We start from the raw sequence: 22,882 nt of genomic DNA, 5'->3' as shown, positions 1-22,882 counted from the left end.
AATGATACAGACATACACAAACAGCTAGGCAGAGAAATACATTTCACTCAACAGTGAAATAGGAGAGAAAGGGGAAAAGTTGGAAGGAAGAATTAGAGCCACACAGCGGATATATCTTCCTGAGTTCAAATCTGGCTTCAGACACTTAGTAGCTGTATGCCGTGGGCAAGTCCCTTAACCCTGTTTGCTTCACTTTCCTCATCTGTGTGAGAATCAGGGTGCTACCCCTCTGCTGAGAAAGACATTGTGAGAACCAGGGCAATGCCCCCCCTGAGGAGAAAGCATGTGACTAGCTTCCAGAAGTTACATCTATTCATAGAACTGCCTGTTACATCTATTCATAGAACCACCTGTAAGTCATGTCAATCAATGCTATCAGCCAATTATCTTGGAGCTGTGTGTGTGGGGGGGGAATTGAGCCTGGGTGGGCCCACAGGGAGCTTTCACTTGAGGAGTATGGGGATCTTTTGGTTGGAGGTCGAGGTAGGAGCAGCAGGTACAGGGAGCTAGGCTCTTTCCTTCTGAACTACACGTTTCCTTCCTCTCTTTTGCTAAGCCGAACAAATTTTAATAATGTACAAAAAATATTTATAGCTCTTTTTGAGGTGGCAAAAAGTGGGAATCTGAGAGGGTGCCCATAAATTGGGGAATGGATGAAGATGTGATGGAATTTATAAATGTGATAGAATACTATTATGCTGAATTCTTCTTATCAGGATGATAACCAATTAGGATTCCAGAGGACTGATGATGGAAAGATGGACTCTGAAAAATGACACAAATTTTTTTTAGTACATGACCAATATGGAAATTTGTTTTTATTGATTATATATGTTTGTAATGGGTTTTGTTTTTCTTGTTCTCAGAGGGAGTTGGGGGGTGGGATGGGAGAATTAAAAGGCAAATCTTGGCCCTTTGAAACACACACGTATGTATATATATATATATATATATATATACACACACACACACACACACACACACATGAGGGGAGAGAGACAGAGAGAGAGAGAGAGAGAGAGAAAGAAGAAAACTTGGAGAAAACTCTGATTAACAGTGACTAACCACAATTCCCAGGGACTAATGATGAAACATGCTTCCCACTTCCTGACAGAGAGGTGGACTCTGAGTGCAGACTGAGACAAATTTTTTTAAGACATGACCAATGTGAAAATTTGTTTTACTTGACTATACGTGTTTGTAAGAAGGATTTTCCCCCCCTTGCTTTCTCAAGGTGGGAGCTGGGGGAAGGAAGTGGGACAGAGAGAAGACTGATTTTTGTTTGAAAATAAAATTTAATTTTAAAAATGAAGCATATGGCCATCTTTGTATGTGGCTGAAGTATGAATGAGGAATAGGTCATAGGAAATAAATAGGTTGAGGAAGTAGGAAGTTAAGGTGTTTGAGGGAATATCAATATGTATGTTGAAGTCCCTTAGTATGAGGGCAAGGAAAGATTGTATCAGTTAAAGAAGTACCATTGAGGAAAGAAGGGGAGTGTCTTAGAGGTCTGTAGATAACAGTTACCAGGATTTTGATTAAATAGTAGATATGGCTTTTATGAACCTCAAAGGAGAAGTGATGGTAGTAAGAAGAGAACCTGGAAGTGGCAATGGAGAACAAGGAGTATTCCAAGTCTGCCGCCTTCACCAGTGAGTGAGGCAGGGGAATGAGTAAAAGTGAAGCCAGTGCTGGAAAGAGTAGTCAGGAAAGCTGTGCCATCAGAAGGGAGTGAAGTCTCAGTTTGAGCCAGAAGATGGGAGGTTTAGGAAAGGAAAAAAAAAATTTTTTTGGTGAGGCAATTAGGGTTAAGTGACTTGCCCAGGGTCACACAGCTAGTAAGTGCCAAGTGTCTGAGACCAGCTTCGAACTTAGGTCCTCCTGAATCCAGGGCCAGTGCTCTATCCACTGCGCCACCTAGCTGCCCCTTAGGGAAAAGATTTAAGATGAAAACAAGTTGCCTATGGATATGTATAGATAAGGCATTCCAGAGGGCACGATGGAAGGTAGAGTTTGCCTGGGACTTTAGGGTGGGTGGAGGGGTGGAAGGGCATGAAAAAAGGAATTGGGTAGTGGGAAATGGGGAATGGGTTTGGTTGATGACCTACAGGGGTTCAGAAGCTCTGGATTGTGGAAGGTATGACTAGGAGGGGTTTGTTAATAATTAAGTGAAGAAATTAGATAGATTTTCAAAGTCAATAGTGTTCTAACATGAGTGGAGTCCATTCACTGTCTTGGGCAGTTCAGGCAAAGGGGGTAAGAACTCAGAGCAGAAGGAGTGAAAAGAATAGTTGAGACCCAAGAAAACAATCTCTCATCTTTCAGTGAGTCAGCACTAGTCCAAAACTTACTTTGTATTTATCTCTCAATGTACATACATATCAACATTTCCTTTCTTCTCTCTGGGTTTTAATGAATGGACTACTGTCTCCTAATTCTCTTGTCTGATTACTCATCTCCCTTTCTAGATATTAATTGATTGCCTTTTGAATGCTTAAATGTGAAGTGTCTGTCTCAGAAGTATCTCAAACTATATCTAAAATAGAATTAATTATTTTCCCCTCCCAAACCCACCCATCTTTGGAACTTTAACTATTTCTGTCATGGGTGCCACTCTTTCCAGTTACCCAGGTTTGCAACCTCATTGTTACTCAGCTCTTCACTCTCAGTCATCTTGTATCCAATCAGTTGCCACATCTTGTCATTTCTACTTCCACATTTCTCACATCATGCCTCTTCTCTTTACTCACATTGCACTCATCACCTCTCACCTGAACTATTGAGTAACTAATTTGGTCTTCCTGTCTAAAAAGCTTCTCCTCACTTTAATCTATCCTCCATGTCACAACTAAAGTGATTTTTTTTCAAAATGCTAGTCTGATAATGTCACTCCCCTATTCAATTTACTCCAATGTTTCCCTGTTCTAAGGTCAAGTATGAACTCTGTTTGGCATTTAAGCCTTTCACAACCTGACCTCAACCTACCTTTCTGGCTTTATTCTGTTTACTCATTTCAGGGCATAATTTCAGTTTAGCCAAACTGCATTTCTGGTTTCTCTCACAGATGTCATTTTTATTGTTTCTCACAGATGTCACTATCTCTCTCTTTTTTTTTGGTAGGGCAATGAGGGTTAAGTGACTTGCCCAGTGTCACACAGCTAGTAAGTGTCAAGTAGTGTTTGAGGCTGGATTTGAACTCAGGTCCTCCTGAATCCTGGGTCAGTGCTTTATCCACTGCACCACCTAGCTGCCCCCAGAGATGTCACTCTTGCTTCTGTGACTTTGCACTTCTGCTTCTCATGCCTGGAATACACACACTCCTCAATTATTACTCCTAGAGTACCTTCCTTTAAGACTCAACTCAAGCACCATCTTCTTTCTGAAGCCTTTTCTCATACCTTTGTAATTTTGGTGTACATTATGTATGTATGTGTGTATACACACACACACACACACATATTTCATTTTTGTCTTTGTATTCCCAGCACAGAACCTGGAACACCAAAGGCACTTAAACACTTTGTGATTAACTGAAGCATTGAGGCATTTAAAATTAGTTGGTGATACAACTCATTTCTGAGAATAGAACACTTCCCTCCTCACCTATGCCTCTTTGAAGTATCATCTTGTTTGAGAGTTCAGCTCAAATAGCACTTCCTATATGAGAACTCTCCCAATGCCCTCTCTCTTAGTTGCTGGTATCTCCCCCCAAAATTCCTTTGTATTTGCTGGGTATTTTGCATTTACTTTTAGGAGTACATGTTATTTCCCCTGGTAGAATATAAGCTTCATGTGGAACGGGACTGTTTTGCTTTTGACTTTAAATCCCCAACTCTTAAAAAAAAGTGCCTGGGGGCAGCTAGGTGGCAGTGGATAAAGCACTGGCCCTGGATTCAGGAGGACCCGAGTTCAAATCCAACCTCAGACACTTAACACTAGCTGTGTGGCCCTGGGCAAGTCACTTAACCCTAATTGCCTTACCAAAAAAAAAAAGTGCCTGGCTCATAAGTAGTCAGTTAATAAATGTTTGGTGAATAGAATCGCCTAAGCATCATCAGTGACGAAAATTTTTGGTTATGTCTAGGTTTCCTAGGTGCATATTTGCCCTTATTCTTCTTCAAACATCCTTAGACTGCAGCCCTACGATGAATATTTCAAGCAATTCATTTTTTGCATGCTTTCTCTTTCAGGTATCTGGAGAGTACAAACAGCATTTCCTTTGTGGATGAATGTTGAGGATTTGTGATGTCATAGATACTTAACTGGAAGAGTTTCTTAAGAGACTGCTGGAAGGGGAATACGGTACATTGCAAATTCATGGTTAAGTTTGGGAGAAGGTTCTGTCCAGTGATTTCATTGATAGTCCTTATATCTCTGCCCCGAGAAAATTCACTCCACCAAAGTTTCTCTCTACCTACTCTTGGAGTCGCCAGGGGGCATTGAAAAGCTTCAGTTACTTACTCAAGTTCATAGAACCTGTAATTGTCCAGAGGCTGAATCTGAACTCAAAGGACTCCAAAGTTGGTTCTCTATCCACTAATCTAGGAACCTCTGGCATTCCAAATTATTTGTTTGGAGGTGGAGGAGGGGGAAGAACTGAAGGTATTCAGAAAATTCCAGGCGTGGGTTTTCTTTTGGCCCGGGGCGGGGAGGGAGGGGGCAGGACGAGGAAAGACGCGGAAGGGTCCCTGTGGACCCCGCCCAGAACTTGGGACCAGGTTGGGGGGCGGAGTCAAGCCCGGGAGCACCGGGAGAGGACTCGGAAGGGGAGGTGGGGAGCGGAGACCTGAAGACCAGGTGCTGAAAACAAACTTCGCCGACGTCTAGCTCTCTGCCTACGCCTGGTTCTGCTTAAGCGAAACTCCGGCCTGAAGAAACCCGGTGCCTAAATCTGCCTTTCCTCGCAGCTCTAGCCCCTTCCCTCCTGGTCCCTTTCCGTCTTTTTTTTTTTTCCAGTCAGATTCTTCTTCGTCTCACCCTCGTTTCCCTCTTCCCGCTCCTACCCCCTCGTTGTGCATTGTTCGCGCTCCCGTTTTTAAATAAAGCTTTTGGCCGCTCCTGGAGGGCTAGAAGAGAGGATAGCGGTGACCAAATGCGCGAGCGCAGGCGTGACGGCTCGCGCATGCGTGGCGGTGGCGGCGGCTGCGGGGCCCGGCGGGGAAAGAGGGTCCGGGAGCGGGCCACCGGACCCCACCAGGAGGCCAGGGCTGGGGGTGGTGAGGTCCTCCTCGCCAGGGCCTCGGCGACGCGATGGAGTAAAGAAAGTCGAGTGTGAGTACCGAGGATCCGGGCAGGGTCCGGTGGGCTAGCTGGGGCAACGGGGCGGGGGCCTGCTCCTTTCCGGGGACTTCCTAGTTTCCACCATCCCCGCCTACCGCCAACCCAGTCGGGCCCCGGTTTACGGGTTTGGCTGGGCTGCTTCTGGCCCAGAGGTTCGGATTTTTTCGGGGACTGTGCTGGAAAGACAGCTCCACGGCGTTGGCTCTGGGGGAACCTCTGAGTCTTTGCTTCTCCTGGAAACCCAGAGGGTCTCACAAGAGCTTCTGTTTTCCCTTCTGTCATGGAGCCAAGTGGGAGGAATCTGTTCTTTTAGGGTCATGACATCAAAGATTGAGCCCCCCGAAGGGACCTTAGAGGTCATCTATTCTGACCTCCCTCATTTTGCAGCGCCCCATACACGAAAAGATTGCTGTAAGTAGCAAGAAATAGGACTCGGAGGCAGGCAGGTACTTCAAATCCAGCACCAAGTTACTACCTCCCCATGCATCTGCCATCCCATTGCTCTCATTTTTCTGATTCTCATTCTGTCTTTCGAGGAGTAATTCTGGTCAGTATTTTGCACATCACTTTTATGCATAATTTATAATAGTTTAACAACGGCTGGGTTTAGGGTTGAGCTTCCTAGTTTGGAGATTTCATAAGAGTCTGCATTTTGGAAATGTCTACATACATGTTTTCCATAAGATTCTCTTGGCAAACACCAAGTTTTAGTAAACTAATCGCAAGAATTTGAATGGCTATGTTGGCAAGACAAAACTATATAGAGACTTTTAGAAAAGAAAACACAACACGTGTAAAATTTTTCCTCCAAAGGGATTGTTTGGCTAGGACTCAAACAGATCTGTGCATAATGAGATTATAAAAGTAATGGACTTCTAAGTAGATATTTCTATGTAGTTTTTCAGTCTAGTCTCTTTTTAGTTTTAGCATGTGACCTTGTTGAAACTTTGCTTTTGCTCGATTCCTAAGCTATTGTGGGTCATTATAATATGATCTTACATTGCATAGGCAAAAGTCGGATACTCTTGACTCAGTTTCCCATTGTGCTATTACCTTTCTGGACATATTAATTTTGAACCTGTTTAATTCTGAGACTGGCTGTGATAACCTGTGAATAATATGGAACTTCGATACACTATTGGCTGTTGAGTATGACTTGTGCTTGTAATGAAACAGAGCTAAGGGAGTTTTTCCTCTGTTATGGCTTATGTGAGTGACCTTTGGAAGGACGTTCTTGTCTTGACCATGTCCCTCTCTTCCTTCCAAAGCAATTATCTATTATCAGGGTTTTGTTGTGGCAATACTAAACATGTTAATTTACATGTTAATACTAAAATATCTGTGTTACTATGTTAGGATACAAGTATGACAGATCTTACTACTTCCTGTCTGATTTTGTGGTCAATTTTATATCATCATCTAAGTAGATGAGTTCTTGCTAACTTCTTAGTGAGGCAGTTGGGGTTAAGTGACTTGCCCAGGGTCACACAGCTAGTAAGTGGCAAGTGGCCAAATTTGAACTCAGGTACTCCTGAATCCAGGACCGGTGCTTTATCCACTTTGACACCTAGCTGCCCCACCTTGCTAACTTCTTAATAGTTATATAGTCAATGTGTAACATTAGGCTCTTGAAGTATTTCACTCTTTTTGGATGACATGAAGATAATATGTATAGACAGAAAGGTTCAATTCAGTAATTCAATTTAATGCCTTCTGTGTCCAGGCACTGTGCTAAATGCTGGAGATACATATATATCAAAATATTCATAGCAGCACTTTTTTGGTGGCAAAAAAACTGGAAACTAAGTTGGTGCCCATCTCTTTGGGAATGGTTGAACAAATTGTGGTTCTTATATGCAATAGAATAAATGTCTTTCTAAACTTGCCCTCAGAGACCATGCCCTATAGGAACTTTTACCTTGAGGCTTCACTCTCCATATTGGTGGTAGCTGCTTCTGCTGTACCCTTTCCTCCTCTACTCCCCTCTGTAGTTCATGTGACTCAGTCAGATCTACTCTTTGTTTCTGGTTGGGAAGTTTCAGTTTGCACCCCTGTGGCCCTACTCACATTCCTTTAACTTGTGTACTCCAGTGGATCCCTCCCTGGCTATCAGTCCTTTATGTCTTTTGTTTCTCCTTTTGAATGTAAACTCTTTGATTTGAATTTGTATTCCTAATGCTTAGCACTGTGCTTGGCACTTTTAAGCACTTTTTGTTTCATAAGTGCTTTTTCATTCAAAAGATGAAGACTGAGATAAACCTTATTTACTTAGAAAACAATATATTTTCTTCCTCTGTAAAGGCAGTGACTTGGACTAGATGGTCTCTGAAGTCCCTTCCAACCTTAGTTCCATGAGCCTTCTTTCTTCCATTATAACAATGATTGCCATTTGAAAGCAACCATAAAACAGAACTCTTTGTAATTATTTAAAAACATATTATCCAAACACTGAACTTTATAGTAATAAAATTTGCCACAGTTTGCTCCTGGTTCTGGCTGGCCATGGAGTTTATTAAACTCTTGCAAACAATTAAGTACAGAGCAGTTCGAAGTCTGTTCTTTGGGTGCCATGGGAGATGAAATAAGTAAGAAACTTTCTTGGGGCCAACTTTGTTCTTTTCTGAAATACTTCTGTTTGTCTTTTCTTATAGAATTATAATCCATTACAATCATATGCCACAGCTTGTTCAGCCATTCCCCAATTGTTGGGCATTCCTTTGATTTCCAATTCTTAGTCACTACAAAAAGAGCTGCTATAAAAACTTTTGTACAAATAGGTCTTTTTCTCTTTTTTGAGATGTCTTTGGGATATGAACCCAGCAGTGGTATTGCCGAATCTAAGGGTATGCCCAGTTCTATAGTTCTTTGGGCATAGTTCCAAATTGTTCTCCAGAATGGTTGGATCTTTTCACATCTCTACTACCTACAGGGTCCACCTTTCAATTTTTTGTTTCTTAAATATCTTTTATGTTGCTGTGCTTATGGTGTCTCTCTCCATTGTCCTTTGGATCACTTGCAATTGTAATTTTTTTTTATATTGCTGTATACTCTCATTTGTAGCCATATAGCATCACTAGGGATTATTAATGTTTTTTTCTTCATTTTTATTTTGTTAAATATTTCCCAATTACATGTAAATTATTTTCAACAGTCATTCTTTTCTTTTCTTTCTTTCTTTTTTTTTTTAAGTGAGGCAATTGGGGTTAAGTGACTTGGCCAGGGTCACACAGCTAGTAAGTGTTAAGTGTCTGAGGGCGGATTTGAATTTAGGTACTCCTGACTCCAGGGCCAGTGCTCCATCCACTGCACCACCTAGCTTCCCCAACAGTCATTCTATCTATCTATCTATCTATCTATCTATCTATCTATCTATCTATCTATCTATCTATCTATCTATCTATCTATTTTTACATTTTTACATTTTTATTTATTTATTTTTTTTCCAGGTCAGTGGGGGTTAAGTGACTTTCCTGAGGTCACACAGCTAGTAAGTGTCAAGTGTCTGAGGCTGGATTTGAACTCAGGTACTCCTGACTCCAGGGCCGGTGCTTTATCCACTGCGCCACCTAGTTGCCCCCAGCAGTCATTCTTTTCAACAATCATTTTATGATTTTTTTTTTTAAGTGAGGCAATTGGGGTTGTGTCAACAATCATTTAAAAAACTTCTGAGTAATATGTTTGCCAAGCATAAGAAATTTGATATTAGTCACAGAATACTAAACTTTCAGTGGAAAGGGTCCTTGAATTCAGCTCTTAGTTTCCTTTTTACAGATGAAGAAATGGGAATCCAAAGAAGTAAGATGACATCCAAAGCTAGTAATGACCTTTGCTTAAAATTCTGGTCTAGTGTTCTTTCTATATTGTCTCTTTTTACACATTGAGTCTATATTTGAGTGCATACCATGTGCAAAGTACTCTGGGACATCTAACAATTCACTAGATAAAGTTCTTGTCCTAAAGGTGTCTTACAGTCTATTTAAAGCATATGCACAAATAACTATGGTATTTGGTGTCAAAATGCCAGAAGAGTTCAGTTTTAATACAGACTATATGCTAGTTCTTCCATTTTGGATCACATTGCTGGTTTGATAAGTCTTTTCCTTCATCTACAGTTATAGGAAGTACATATTTTGGATTGAAGTCAAGAAATCTGAGTCAGGAAGTTACTAGCCCTAGGCATCATGGCTGAGAAGTGTACTGAATTACAAGAATGGTTTTCTGAGTTAAATATTAACAACTGAAAGGAGATCTGAAGATGGCTTAATCCACATTAAGGATAGTTAATAGTTATGTTCCGAGGAAGTAAATCCTGGACTTTGTGTCCAGGACTTTATGGAAATCATAAAATGAATCCAATTAGATAGTAATAGAATCCAGTTAGATATCACAGTGCTAAATTATAGTTCACATAGTTTATTGATTTAGAGCTGGAACGGTCTTCTAGTTCAACCCATTAATTTTAGAGATGTGGGATCTGAGACTTAAAAGAAGTTAAAATAATAAGTAGCAGAGCCAGGATTTAAAGTCCTCTGATTTCACATACACCACTTTGCAAAAGTGCTTATCACGAATTGATAAGTTTGTTTAAGGGTAGAGTTATGGCTGTATTATGCTGTTATGATTTAAAAGAAAGATGTTTAAGAAGAGAAATATAAAACAGGTCATTCTTTTTTTTTTTTTTTTTACTTTTTTTTTTAAGTGAGGCAATTGGGGTTAAGTGACTTGCCCAGGGTCACACAGCCAGTAACTGTTAAGTGTCCGAGGCCGGATTTGAACTCAGGTACTCCTGACTCCAGGGCCGGTGCTCTATCCATTGCGCCACCTAGCTGCCCCAAAACAGGTCATTCTTAATCTGGAGTCTGTAAATTGATTCAAATTTTGTAACTGTATTTCAATTTAATTGATTTCCTTTACAGTCTTACGTATTTTACTTTATAAATTTTTACAAACATTATTTTGGGAAAAGTTGCCTTCTGTCTGGCATTCAACATACTGCCAAAAGGGATCCACAACACAAAAAAGATTAACCTATGATCTGCACCAAGTGGAGTCTTGTAGGAACAAGTATGTCTTTCGTCACATTGCCCTTGACCAATCATTTGGCCACGACCAGCTTCAGCCCTGTTTCAGCTCTTTCCTTATTCCTCAAACTACTGCTTAGCACTATTTACCAAGGAAGGCATCTTTTTCTGTGGCAAGAATTACCCCCCAATAAAGTTTTTTCTTTTGTTTTCATATAACCTACTAAGATACTATGCCAGTTATACTTACGTAAGAAACAAGGAAAAGTGGTAGACTAACTACTTGAAGATGTGAAGAAGCAATTATTTTTAATTTAAATTTTATTTTTATAATTGACTTCAAATATTTCAGTATGCAAAGAACAAAAAAGGATTGTATATGAAATTGAACACTAATTTTTTTTTTTTTGGTGAGGCAATTGGGGTTAAGTGATTTGCCCAGGGTCACACAGCTAGTAAGTGTCAAGTGTCTGAGGCCAGATTTGAACTCAGGTACTCCTGAATCCAGGGTCAGTGCTTTATCCACTGTGCCACCTAGCTGCCCCGTAATTGAACACTAATTTAAAGATTAAATTTATCTTTTATTTTATTTATTTATTTTAAATTAAAAAAATTTTTTTCAGGGCAATGAGGGTTAAGTGGCTTGCCCAGGATCACACAGCTAGTAAGTATCAAGTGTCAAGTGTCTGAGGTTGCATTTGAACTCAGGTCCTCCTGAATCCAGGGCGGGTGCTTTATCCACTGTGTCACCTAGCTGCCCCCAAAATTTATCTTTTAAAAAAATTAACAAATAAGTAACAAATTTTCTCCGAAGTTATTTTTGTTTTATTCTTTGTGTTTTTAACATTTGTTTTTTTCCCCATCTTTATTTTTACTTTCCCTCCCCTGACCCAAGCTCTCACTTGGTACACACCAATATATTGGCTATGTGAAAATGTCTCATTCTTGGTTTTTTATACTATTAGCTTTCTTTGCTTAGAGTCAGGAAGTATGCCATGCTTCATTATCAGTTTTCATAGTTTTCTTTTATATTGTTTAGTCATTATGTAAATTGTTTTCTAGTTCCTCTCATTGTACTTTATCAGTTTATATAAATCTTCACAAGGTTCTCTGAATCCTTTATAATTTTTTTTTTTTTACAGCAGTACATTCCTGTACCACAGTTTGTTTAGCCAATTCCCATTTGATGAGTACCTACTTTGTTTCCAGTTCTTTGATAAAACAAAAACTGTTACTACAAATGTTTTTGGAAATGGGGTCCTTTCACTTAAGACAAAGCAAATTCTCTAAGTATTTTGTATCTCTGTTCAAAGCTTAGGATTAATTTTGGCGTTTAACCTTATGTAGATTTTAATGTCTGGTTGTTTTTTTTTTTTAATGTCTGCTTTTTAGCAGACACAATTTTTCATTAAGAGCTTAACATATAAAAAACTGGGAAGTCTCTCTGGGTCAAGAAATCAACCTTTATTTAGAGAAACAAAAGTGAGGTCTACAGTCTGCACAGTATGGGCTGAGACCCCGAGATACAGAATTCATACATTTATAGGTACAACAATGTCCTCTGCATTTATTTATTTATTTGTGGGGCAATGAGGGTTAAATGACTTGTTTAGGGTCACACAGCTAGTAAGTCTCAAGTGTCTGAGGTTGGATTTGAACTCAAGTCCTCCTGAATCCAGGGCTGGAGCTTTATTCACTGGGCCACCTAACTGCCCCCAACAACAATGTTCTTTGGAAGCTGATTCATGAAATTTCAGATAAGTTTACAAAATTTGTGATACCACTTCAACAAATTTAGTAGTTAAAAAATTTAGATAGGTGAGGTCAATTTAGATAGATATAAAATTTTTAGATAGATGATTCCTCCCTTGGACCAGGTAAGTGTCCCAGTCATAGTTTTTTAAGATCCTTTTTCATCCTTTCAACATAGGTTGTGCTTTGGGGTGATATGAGATGTAGTAGCAGAGTTTAACATCAAGATTGGAATAAACCTGAGTTAAGATTGAGTCTGTGAAATAAGACCCTTTGTTGGAGTCAATAAAGGCTGTGGGACCAGATCCGGAGACAGTCTCTTTAAGGACAATCTTAGCAACAAAGACTGACATAGCCCTAGAAGGAGGAAAGGCTTCTACCCATCTAGTGAGTTGGTCTGTAATCACAAGGCAATGTCATTTTGGAGATGTTTTAATGGCATGTAGGCCTTTCAAAACAACTTTCCTAAAAGCATACTGGTTATAAGACTGATTTGTGACAAGAAACACATGTGGATTGGCTACAGAGGATTTACCTGGGACTACCCATATTCAGATGATTGTGTCCACCATTCCCAAAATGCTCCTCCTTGTGAGTTAAAAGGCAGGTTTAATGGTAGTGACTTGCCACTTCTTCTTCTTTTTTTTTTTGGGCAACAAACATTTATTTTTTCCAGTTACATGTAAGGGTAGTTTTCAACATTCATTTTCCTAAGATTTAGAGTTCCAAATTTTTCTCCCTCCCTCCCTTTCCTCCCCCCTCCACAAGACAGCAACCAGGTTATTTATGTACAATCCACAAGTGCTGGTTTTATCAGTTCTTTCTATGGAAGTGGATAGTAAGCTTCATCATTAGTCCCTTGGGATTGTCTTTGATCATTGCATTGCTGAGAGTAAAGTCATTCACAGTTGCTCATTGAACAATACTGCTGTCACTATGCACAATGTCCTCTCAGCTCTATCAGTTCATGAGTCTTTCCAAGTTTTTCTGGGATCATCCTGTTTGTCATTTCCTATAGCACATGGACATTCCCTTGATTCTCAATTCTTAGCCACCACAGAGTTGCTATAAATATTTTTTGTACAATTTTCCCCCCTTTTCTCTTTTTCATGATTACTATTGTTTCCCTTCCATCCTTCCCCATGATATTTATTCTATTATCCATCTTCTTTCATCCTATTCCTCTTTAAAAGGGATTTGCTTCTGTCTGTCCCCTCCCCCCAATCTGCCCTTCCTTCTTTTGCCCCTCTCTTTATCCCCTTCTATTTTCCTGCAGGGTTAGAGAGATTACTCCACGCAATTGAGTGTGTATGTTATTCACTGCTTGAGCCAATTCTGATGAGATTGAGGTCTTTGAGCCAATTCTGGTGAGTGTTAGGCTCTTTTACTGCCCAGATTAAATTGATTGCTCCACCCAGTTGGGTGTGTGTTAATAATCCCTCCTTGAGGCAACTCTGATGAATTTAATTTTCTGATGAGTGTAAAATTCATTTACTGCCCTGCTCCTCCCCCAACTATTCCCCCACTCCATAAGCCTTTTCCTGTTTCTTTCATGTAGGATTTTACCTCTGCCCTTCCCACGCCCCCAGTGCATTCCCCTCACCCCTCAATTTAACCCTAAAGATGTCATCATGGGACAGCTAGGTGACACAGTGGACAAAACATCCATCCTGGACTCGGGGGGGATCTCAGCCAAAACCTGGTCTCAGACAAAAGACAGTCACCCACTGCAGGACCCCGGGTGTGTCCACCAACTCCAATTTTTTATAGTTCTCTAGGGTCTTGTATTTGAAAGTCAAATTTGCCATTCAGTACAGGTCTTTTCATCACGAATGCCTGAAAGTCCTCTTTTTCATTAAAGTCCCATTCTTTCCTCTGAAAGTTTATGCTCAGTTTTTCTGGGTAGATGATTCTTGGTTGTAATCTCAATTCCTTTGCCCTCTGGAATATCATTCTATGCCCTCCAGTCCTTTAATGTAGAAGCTGCTAGATCTTGTGCTATCCTGGCTGGTGTTCCACAGTACTTGAATTCTTTCTTTTTGACAGCTTGCAATAATTTCTCCTTGACTTGAGAGCTCTGGAATTTGGCTATAATATTCCTAGGAGTTTTCCTTTTGGGATCTCTTTCTGGAGGTGATTGGTGGATTCTTTCAATTTCTATTTTAGCTTCTGCTTCTAGAATTTCAGGGCAATTTTCCCTGAGAATATCTTGGAAGATGATGTCTAAGCTCTTTCCTTGATCATGGTTTTCAGGTAGACCAGTAATTTTCAGATTATCTCTCCTGGACCTATTTTCCAGGTCAGCAATTTTTCCCAGAAGATATTTCACATTGCCCTCTATTTTTTTATTCATTTAGATTTGTTTTATTGTGTCTTGGTTTCTCATAAAGTCACTAGCTTCCATTTGTTCAGTCCTAATTCTTAGGCAATTATTTTCATCAGAGAACTTTTGTACCTCCTTTTCCATTTGGCCAATTTGGCTTTTCAAGCTGTTGACATTTTTCTCATGTCTTTCCTGCATCACCCTCATTTCTCTTTCCATTTTTCCCTCTATGTCTCTAACTTTATCTTCAAAGTCCTTTTTGAGCACCTCTATGGCCTGAGACCAATTCATATTTTTCTTGAAAGCTTTAGATATAGGGGGCCCTGACATTAACATCTTCCTCTGAGGTTGCACCTTGGCCTTCCTTGTCACTGAAGAAACTTTCTATGGTCCTCACCTTTCTCTGTCTGCTCATCTTGCCTTTCTTTTTTCTTTCTTTCTTTTTTTTTTTTTTTTGCAGGGCAATGGGGGTTAAGTGACTTGCTAGTCAGCTAGTAAGTGTCAAGTGTCTGAGGCTGGATTTGAACTCAGGTACTCCTGAATCCAGGGCCAGTGCATTATCCACTGCGCCACCTAGCTGCCCCAACTCATCTTGCCTTTCTTTTACTTGACTTTTAGCTCTGTCAAGTGGGGCACTGTTTCCAGGCTGCAGTATCCCAAGCTTCAGAAGTCCCAGGTGGTATGATTTAAGGAGGATCAGGTTCTTCACTCTCCTGGCCCGTTCCCTGGTGTGTAGATGACCCCAGACGAACTTGCTAATCAACCAGCTTTTTGTGTGTTGTGGTTGTCAGCTCCAATGAGCCTGTGCCCCTCCCCCACCTGGGCCACTGCTACTTAAGCCTACCTTCTGGTTCCCAGCAGGGGTGAAAAACCCAAGTTCTGCCTCAGGACCAGCATAGACCCCTGTAGTCTTCCCTCTGCCAAGGGCTCAGCCCTCTCACCAGACTGTGAACTTAGATCCAGATGACACTGGTGCATCAGCTGATTCAGAGGCTCTGGGGGTCTCCTTCTCTGGTAAAGCCTTCCTGGGACTGGATCTGTGTCAGGGTGACTGTGGGGTTGGGCTCCACTCCTGTCTCAACACAGATGTTCCCTCCTTCTGACCTTCCAAGCCGTTGTTGGTTAGAAGATGATTTCAGCACATTCTTTTGTGGGTTTTGCTGTTCCAGGCATTGTCCTATGGCATTATTTGGATGTTTTTTGAGTGATCTATTGTGTCATGAGCTCTAGAGCTCACTGCCTTTCCTTTGCCATCTTAGCTCCGCTCCGGAAGTCCACCGACTTACCACTTTCAGTGATCTGTAGTCTCATCTGTAGATTAGAAACCTGTTTCTCATTGCAACACTTCTCAGAGGACTCCATTTCTTTCTTTCTTTTTTTTTTTTTTTTTGCAGGCAATGGGGGTTAAGTGACTTGTCCAGGGTCACACAGCTAGTAAGTGTCAAGTGTCTGAGGCTGGATTTGAACTCAGGTACTCCTGAATCCAGGGCCAGTGCTTTAACCACTGCGCCATCTAGCTGCCCCACTCCATTTCTTTCTCAGAGTTGTCTTTTGTTTCTTGATGGTAACATTTTCTAATGTCTAACAAGTCAGAGTTTCCTATCTCCTGAGGGCACAGCTTGGTGTGTTGGGAGCCAAGAACCAGACCACAAACCTTATCTTCTAAGGAGAACAACAGTTGATATGACTTGAGGGTATGGAGGTACCCCCAAGTCCATAGTACTAGTTGACAAGTATCAGGTGTTATAGATAGTGGGCTGAAGGAATTGTCTTTTGTCTGAATCAGTCTATTTTCATCTGTAGGAAGGTTAGGTTTAGATTTCCCTCAAATTTGGGGGCTCTGGAGATTGTAATCAGATGATAAGGCAATCTCCCCAGCTTGACTGTCTTTTTCCACTCACTATTTCTTGTCTTAGTTCTGTGATTTTGGGGTGTGGAGGAGAGCTAGATGTAGCTTCTTCATTTGCATAGCCTTGAGGAGAAGGTTCACTCACTACTTAAGAAAAATTACTGATTGAATCCAATAAGTCCAAGGCTCCTGCAGCTAATTCAAGCAGTTCTCTTAACATATAAACAAAAGAAAGAGACGAAGGGTTCAGTTTCCTCAGATATCCTGTGACCACAACAGAGCAAAGAGTTTAACATTGTGATCACAAATCACCTGAGAAGGTAAGAAAAGGGAATAGAGCTAACTTTTTTTTTGGGGGGTGAGACAAGGACATTTATTTGGGGGGAAAGGGGAGAAAACATGGAAGATTCACAGGTTCTTCAACCACTGGAGGGAAGGACTCTGAGAGGCATGTTGCCATCATCTAGAACAGGAACAGGGTAGTTGTAAGGTGTAGGTGTAGCTTGGTTGATCATACCTACATACTTGGTATAGGGGCTTTTTCTTTTTTTTTTTTTGTGAGGCAATTGGGGTTAAGTGACTTGCCCAGGGGCACACAGCTAGTAAGTGTCAAGTGTCTGAGGCTGGATTTGAACTCAGGTCCTCCTGAATCCAGGGCCAGTGCTTTATCCACTGTACCACCTAGCTGCCCCCTAAACCCTAAATTCTACTGGCTGCAGTGACAAGATACTAACTGACCAGCTGGTAACCAGAGGTAAGACCAGGCAGCTTGTAGTACCTTGTAAATATGGGTCCTAGAGGCTTGTATCTTGGGTTGAAAACTAACATACCCACAACAGCCAGATAACAAATAAAACCAACAAACACAGAACAAAGAGTGAGTCTTTCAATTATTTTCTTTTGCAAATTTAGTTTCTAATCACTTTTCAATCTCTTTCCTTTTTTTCTTTTTTTTTTGGGTGGGGCAGTGAGGGTTAAGTGACTTGCCCAGGGTCATACAGCTAGAGAGTTATCTTCTATCAAGACTGTTTTTGGTACAGCCTGTTTCTTGTTGGTTGATCAAGCCCAAAGAAAGTGGGCCCTTACAGAGCAAGAGACATGTCCTCTTCTTAGTTTCTGAACAAAGTGAAGTTACAAAAGTTACAGTTGCCTGGTTTCTGATGCTCAAAATCTCTTTCCACACACTTTTAGCTTTCTCTTTAAGAGGAAACCAGAGAGCGGGGCGGCTAGGTGGCGCAGTGGATAAAGAACCGGCCTTGGATTCAGGAGTACCTGAGTTCAAATCCGGCCTCAGACATTTGACTTACTAGCTGTGTGACCCTGGGCAAGTCATTTAACCCCCATTGCCCAGCAAAAAAAAAAAAAAAAAAAAAAAGGAAACCAGAGAGATATTAAGAAGAAAAATTTAGCAAGAGAAATAGAGAAGCTTGCCTGAGCCCGGAGATGAAGGGACCAATGAAAAGGAGAGTCCAGGGTCCCTTGGGGAAGTTTCCCACAATACTGGAGTCATGGTTTTCCTTCATCCCATATGGGATGTCAAGGTATAAAAAAGAAACTGAGAAGCTTCTCTGGGCAAAGAAACCAAGCTTTATTAAGAAAAACTAAGGTGGGATCTACAGTCTGACTAGTATGGTCTGAGACCTTGAGATAGAGAATTCTTTCACACACAGTTATAGGCCTCTTCATTCATGTGTGGTGTGCAAAAACCAAAACTTGATTAAAATTTAGTTAGCTTTTAGGTTATTTCTAGGGTGTGTTTTTAGGCTTGTATAAATTCAATACCATCTATACTTTACTGTGGAAATACATATGTATGTGTGTGTATTTATAAAATGTTCAGAACAGTGAACTATGAAGGACTATTGGAATCTTAGTCATCAAACTGGAATTCAAATTTTTTCATTAAACTACTTGCAGGAAAACAAACTTTTGCTTTCTAGAGCCATAAGAAAGTAAGTTGTAGTATATAGAATTTTTTCAAGAGCTGATTTTTTTTCTCCCTTCAAACACCAAGATATTTTTAATTTTAATTTGTATGGAAATTAGTATTACCCATCTTTCTGCCTTTAATGATTTACAGTAAGTGTCATTTAACCTTTTCATGAAGTTGTCATTAACATTATTCATTTGATTGAGCTCTAACATGCTCTTGTGCTGTTTATGTATAATATCTAACATTTCTGTAGTGCCTTGTTGTTGGTTCTTCATTCTCTCTTTTTTTTTGGTGGGGCAGTGAGGGTTAAGTGACTTGCCCAGGGTCACACAGCTAAGTAAGTGTCTGAGGCCCCATTTGAACTCAGGTACTCCTGACTCCAGGGCCAGAGCTCTCTATTACTGCGCCACCTAGCTGCCCCCTTCATTCTTGAAGAGGACCATGACATTAGGGTGATGTCTTGACTTGCATTGAATTGAATTTAAATGAGGGAGGGCAGTGTAAGGTCACCAACCTCACTATTTCCTCCAGAGCCATCTGGGTCTAGTGGTAAGATATATCAGGATGACTGGAGATGGCCTTGGATGTTTTAAGGCAATTGGGGTTAAGTGACTTGTTCACAGTCACACAGCTAGTAAGTGTTTTAGGTGAGATTTGAACTCGGGTCCTCTTGACTCCAAAGCCAGTGCTCTATCCACTACACCACCTGGCTGCCCTGTAGTGCCTACTATGTGCCAGACACTTTGCTGAGTGCTTTAAATATTATTTCATTTTATCCTCACAAGAGTCCTGCTTAGGTAGGTGTTGTAATTACCCCCCTTTTTACATTTGAGGAAAGTGAAGCTAACAGAAGTTAAGTGACTTGCCCTTGGAGGCTTCATTTGAATTTGGTTCTTCCAGACTCCAGGCTCAGCTTTCTATCTAGTGAGCCACCTGTCTGCTTCCATTTATTGATGTAGGAGGCAAAAAGGGGTTAATAGAAAAACCTAAGATCCAAGCTTTAATTCAGATATGAGCTCCAAAAGAGAGTTAGACCCCAGTTAATGGATTACTTACTCTAGGTTCTTGTACCCACAGAAATCAGTGCCCATAATGGGAACAGAGGGAGAGAGGCCATGATGACCTTAGACTAAATGACAAGGATATAGAAATTCTAATGAAAAATGGAGATGTTTTGAAACCAGCCATGAGAATCAGAAAGAGAGATGTGCAGAAAAGGCCAAATTTGTCCCCAGATTCACCTTATGACCTGTAAACCCCCAAAACACACCTCCACTGAAAAAGTTACCAGACTCCAGAGTTGTCTTAGGGCCCCAGGAACTTCAAATTAGGATAAGCCCTCCCCTGAAACACCCCTAGGTGGAGAAATTATAATATAATAATATATAATAATATAATATATAAATATATAATAATAATATATAAAATGTAATAGAAAATTATAATATTATAACATTATAATAGAGAAGTACAGGCCCTCCCTTGTACCTCCCCAAGGTGGAGATTATTATAATGAGACTGATAATCAATTTATCCATACTATAAATATAACTGTCTTTCCTTTCCTTATTCGAGAGATACCTTTCCACTATTAAGTACCTTTCTCATCATTTTCCTTGTTTCTTCCTTTGCTTTTCTTGTAGTTAGTAACTTGGAAAGAAATTTCTAGTGAAGTGTACCCCCCTCCCCCAATTTTTTTCTTGGTCCTGAGCTGCTTAACATTTTTATCAGTAATTTAAGTCTAAATGCTGATTAGATTTGCTAATGGAGAAAAGCTGGGTGGATTAGTAAAGGTTAAATGTTAAGTTCCAAAGAGGTCTCAAAAGACAAGACTAGAGGGCCTGACATAATAAGATGAAAATGTAATAGAGATAAATGTAAAGTTCTGCATTTGACTTAAAATGATCAACTTCAAGAACAGTACAGGATCAGGGAAGTGGGCAACAAGTTTGTTTGAAAAATAGCTGGAGTTTTTAATAACTGGCTAAATATGAGTCAGTGAGTTAACTTGTACTTCAGTACTTTGAATGCAAAGCCAATGTAGAAAGCCATCATATTCAGAACATAGGTAATGATAATAGTCCTGCTGCATTATCTTTCCTCATGTGTTGTATTCAGTTATTGGCATTCTTCTAGTTATTGGCATTCTTCTAGATGCCATTTTCTTTTTTAATATTATTTTTATTAAGGTCTTCCATTTTTACACTATTTTTGTTTCTAAGATTTTTAGTTCCAAATTTTTTCTCTTCCTTCCTCCCTTCCCCAAGACAGAAAGCAGTCTGTTGATATATGTACAATCATGTATAGTCACACTCAACGTATTTCTGCATTAGTCATGTTGTGAAAGAAGAATTGGAACAAAAGGGAAAAACATTAAAAGAAAAAAAGTAGAAATAGTATGGTTCAAACTGCATTCAGATTCCACAGTTCTTTTTTCTGGATGTAGAGAGCTTTTCCATCATGAGTCCTTTGGAATTGTCTTGGGTTATTGTATTGCTGATAAGAGCTAGGTCTATCACAGTTGATCATTGCGCAATGTTGCTGTTACTGTGTACAATGTTATCCTTGGTTCTGCTCACTTCACTCAGCATCAGTCCACTTAAGTCTTTCCAGGTTTTTCTGAAATCTGCCTCCTCATCATTTCTGGGCACATTTTAAAGATGCACATTCAGGAACTTGGAGAGCAACCAGAAGAAAGTGATTAGGATAGATGGTGAAGGCTATTAAGACCATGCTTTATAAAGTTCCAGTGAAGAAACTGAGGATATAAAACCTGGAAAAAAGAAGGTTTAGGGAGGACATAATTGCTGTCTTAAACTTGAAAGGCCTTGGGTGAAAGAGGGATTAGATTGTTGTTTTGCTTGTCCTCAAAAGGCAAAACTAGAAACTACATGTTTTAGAGAGCTTTTTAAACTTTTTCCACTGGCGACTCCTTTTGGCCTGAGAAATTTTTACATTACCCTGAGTATATAAAATAGATGTACATAATCTTTACTGTAGTCAAATTTTTTGTGACCCCCCCACATTCAGTTATGTGACCCCATATGGGGTAGCCACCTACAGTTTAAGTAAGAAGCTAGGTTTTAGAGAGGCAGATTTAGCTTCCATGGAAAGAAAAATTTCCCAACAGTTAGAGCTGCCTCAAAATGGAATGGGCTTCCTTGGGAGCTGTAGTTGGATCTCCTTCTCTGGAGGTCTTCAGGGAAAGAATGAAGTTGGCTTGTTGTAGATGATCTTGTTCAGGTATGGGTTGGACTACATGGTGTTATCTGAAATCTCTGGGATTCTCCTTTTGGCAATATGCCTTCCAAACAGCTACTCTTTACTATTATGATTTGTTCCAGGTACCCAACTTTATCAGAACTGTGTGTAAAATAACTAATGAACTCTGAATTAGGGTCTTTCTTTCCCTCCTTAATTACTGCTAGATTCAATTTAGTTAGGCTTCCAGTTAGGGGAGTTCTAGATTGGTAAAAGTGTTAAAGGAATAATCTTTTATACAATTTTAAAAATTGCAATATTAGACTTGAAATAGAGTAGAATTACCTAGTAAAGCAAAGCATGGAATTAAAAAGACAGCTGTTGATATCTTTGGATTTTACATTACCTACATTTCCCTTATATCCCTGCCTCTTTCTCTTCCTGAGAACTAAGAACAAAAAGAAAGACAAAATCAGACCAATCATTTCAGTGTTTCACACCCATGGACCATCTCCTGCCAAAGACTGGGGAATGGCATCTTTTATATCTTCTTTGGGGTCAAACTATTGTGTGGGGATGAGAAATGATTTATACGGTTTTTTTGGGGGGGGGGCAGGGCAATGAGGGTTAAGTGACTTGTCCAGGATCACACAGCTAGTGTCAAGTGTCTCAGGTCTGGATTTGAACTCAGGTCCTCTTGAATCCAGTGCTTTAGCCACCTGGCTGCCCCCATGATTTATACATTTTAAAATGCTTTCCTTTATTTTCAAAGTAATTTAAATTTTATTAATTCTTTTTGTGTGTGTGTGTGTGTGTGTGTGTGTGTGTTCTGCCTCCCCTTGAGCCTTCCTCTATAACAAAGAGAACAATTATGCAAAAAACCAACCTTCCTTGGAACTGCTTCTGACTGGATCCACACTCATGATCACCTAAGGAAAGAGGAGGGAGGTATCCAGACAGTCATTGTATATATGTTTTCCTTGTTCTACCTTCATCCATTAATTTCTATAAATTTTCCTGTGTTCCTCTAAATTCCTCCTTCGTAATTTTTCCTGTTGAATAATATTATATTCATATGCCAAAATTTATTCACTTATTCCTCAGTGTCATCCAGTTTATTTCCAGTTCTTGGTAACCGTAAAAAACAGTGCTATGAATATTTTGGTATATATGGGACCTTTATTCTTTCTGTCTTTGACTTCTTGGAATTTTTGCCCAGCAGTGGGGTCACATCATTTAAACTTGTTTCCCAGATATAGATGGACCTATGTTCTCTGTTTTTGTTTGGGCCTGTCAAGTCTGCTGTACCAAAGTGTGTGACAGGCAGGTTCTTTGTCTGGTTCTCAGGAGTGTTAGTTTTAGGCTGCTGTTTAAGGTAGCTTCTGGATTTGGTTTGGTTCCTGTCCTGAAAGGCTGGGAGTTAGATCCATTTTATATCTAATACCCCTTTCTCCTTATCAGGTTACTCCATGTCTAGTGGCTTTTCTTGTTTGGTTATGAGGGGGCAACGACCTTCATTTCTT

The 22,882-nt window shown here is 40.1% G+C and overlaps 1 protein-coding gene across 1 annotated transcript in view; it reads left to right on the top strand.

Moving 5' to 3' along the window:
* The first annotated feature begins 5,132 nt into the window (after positions 1-5,132).
* ZNF106 (zinc finger protein 106) overlaps positions 5,133-22,882 on the top strand; it is a 99,159-nt gene continuing 81,409 nt past the window's right edge. Inside the window, 1 exon segment of the mRNA XM_043981917.1 lies at positions 5,133-5,271. The gene's annotated coding sequence lies outside the window, so the exon portion shown is untranslated.

This window comes from Dromiciops gliroides, chromosome 2 (assembly GCF_019393635.1).
Source record: "Dromiciops gliroides isolate mDroGli1 chromosome 2, mDroGli1.pri, whole genome shotgun sequence".
Taxonomy (NCBI): Eukaryota; Metazoa; Chordata; class Mammalia; order Microbiotheria; family Microbiotheriidae; genus Dromiciops; species Dromiciops gliroides.
Note: the sequence above shows the minus strand (reverse complement) of the source record. Positions and strands in the feature narration are given on the sequence as shown.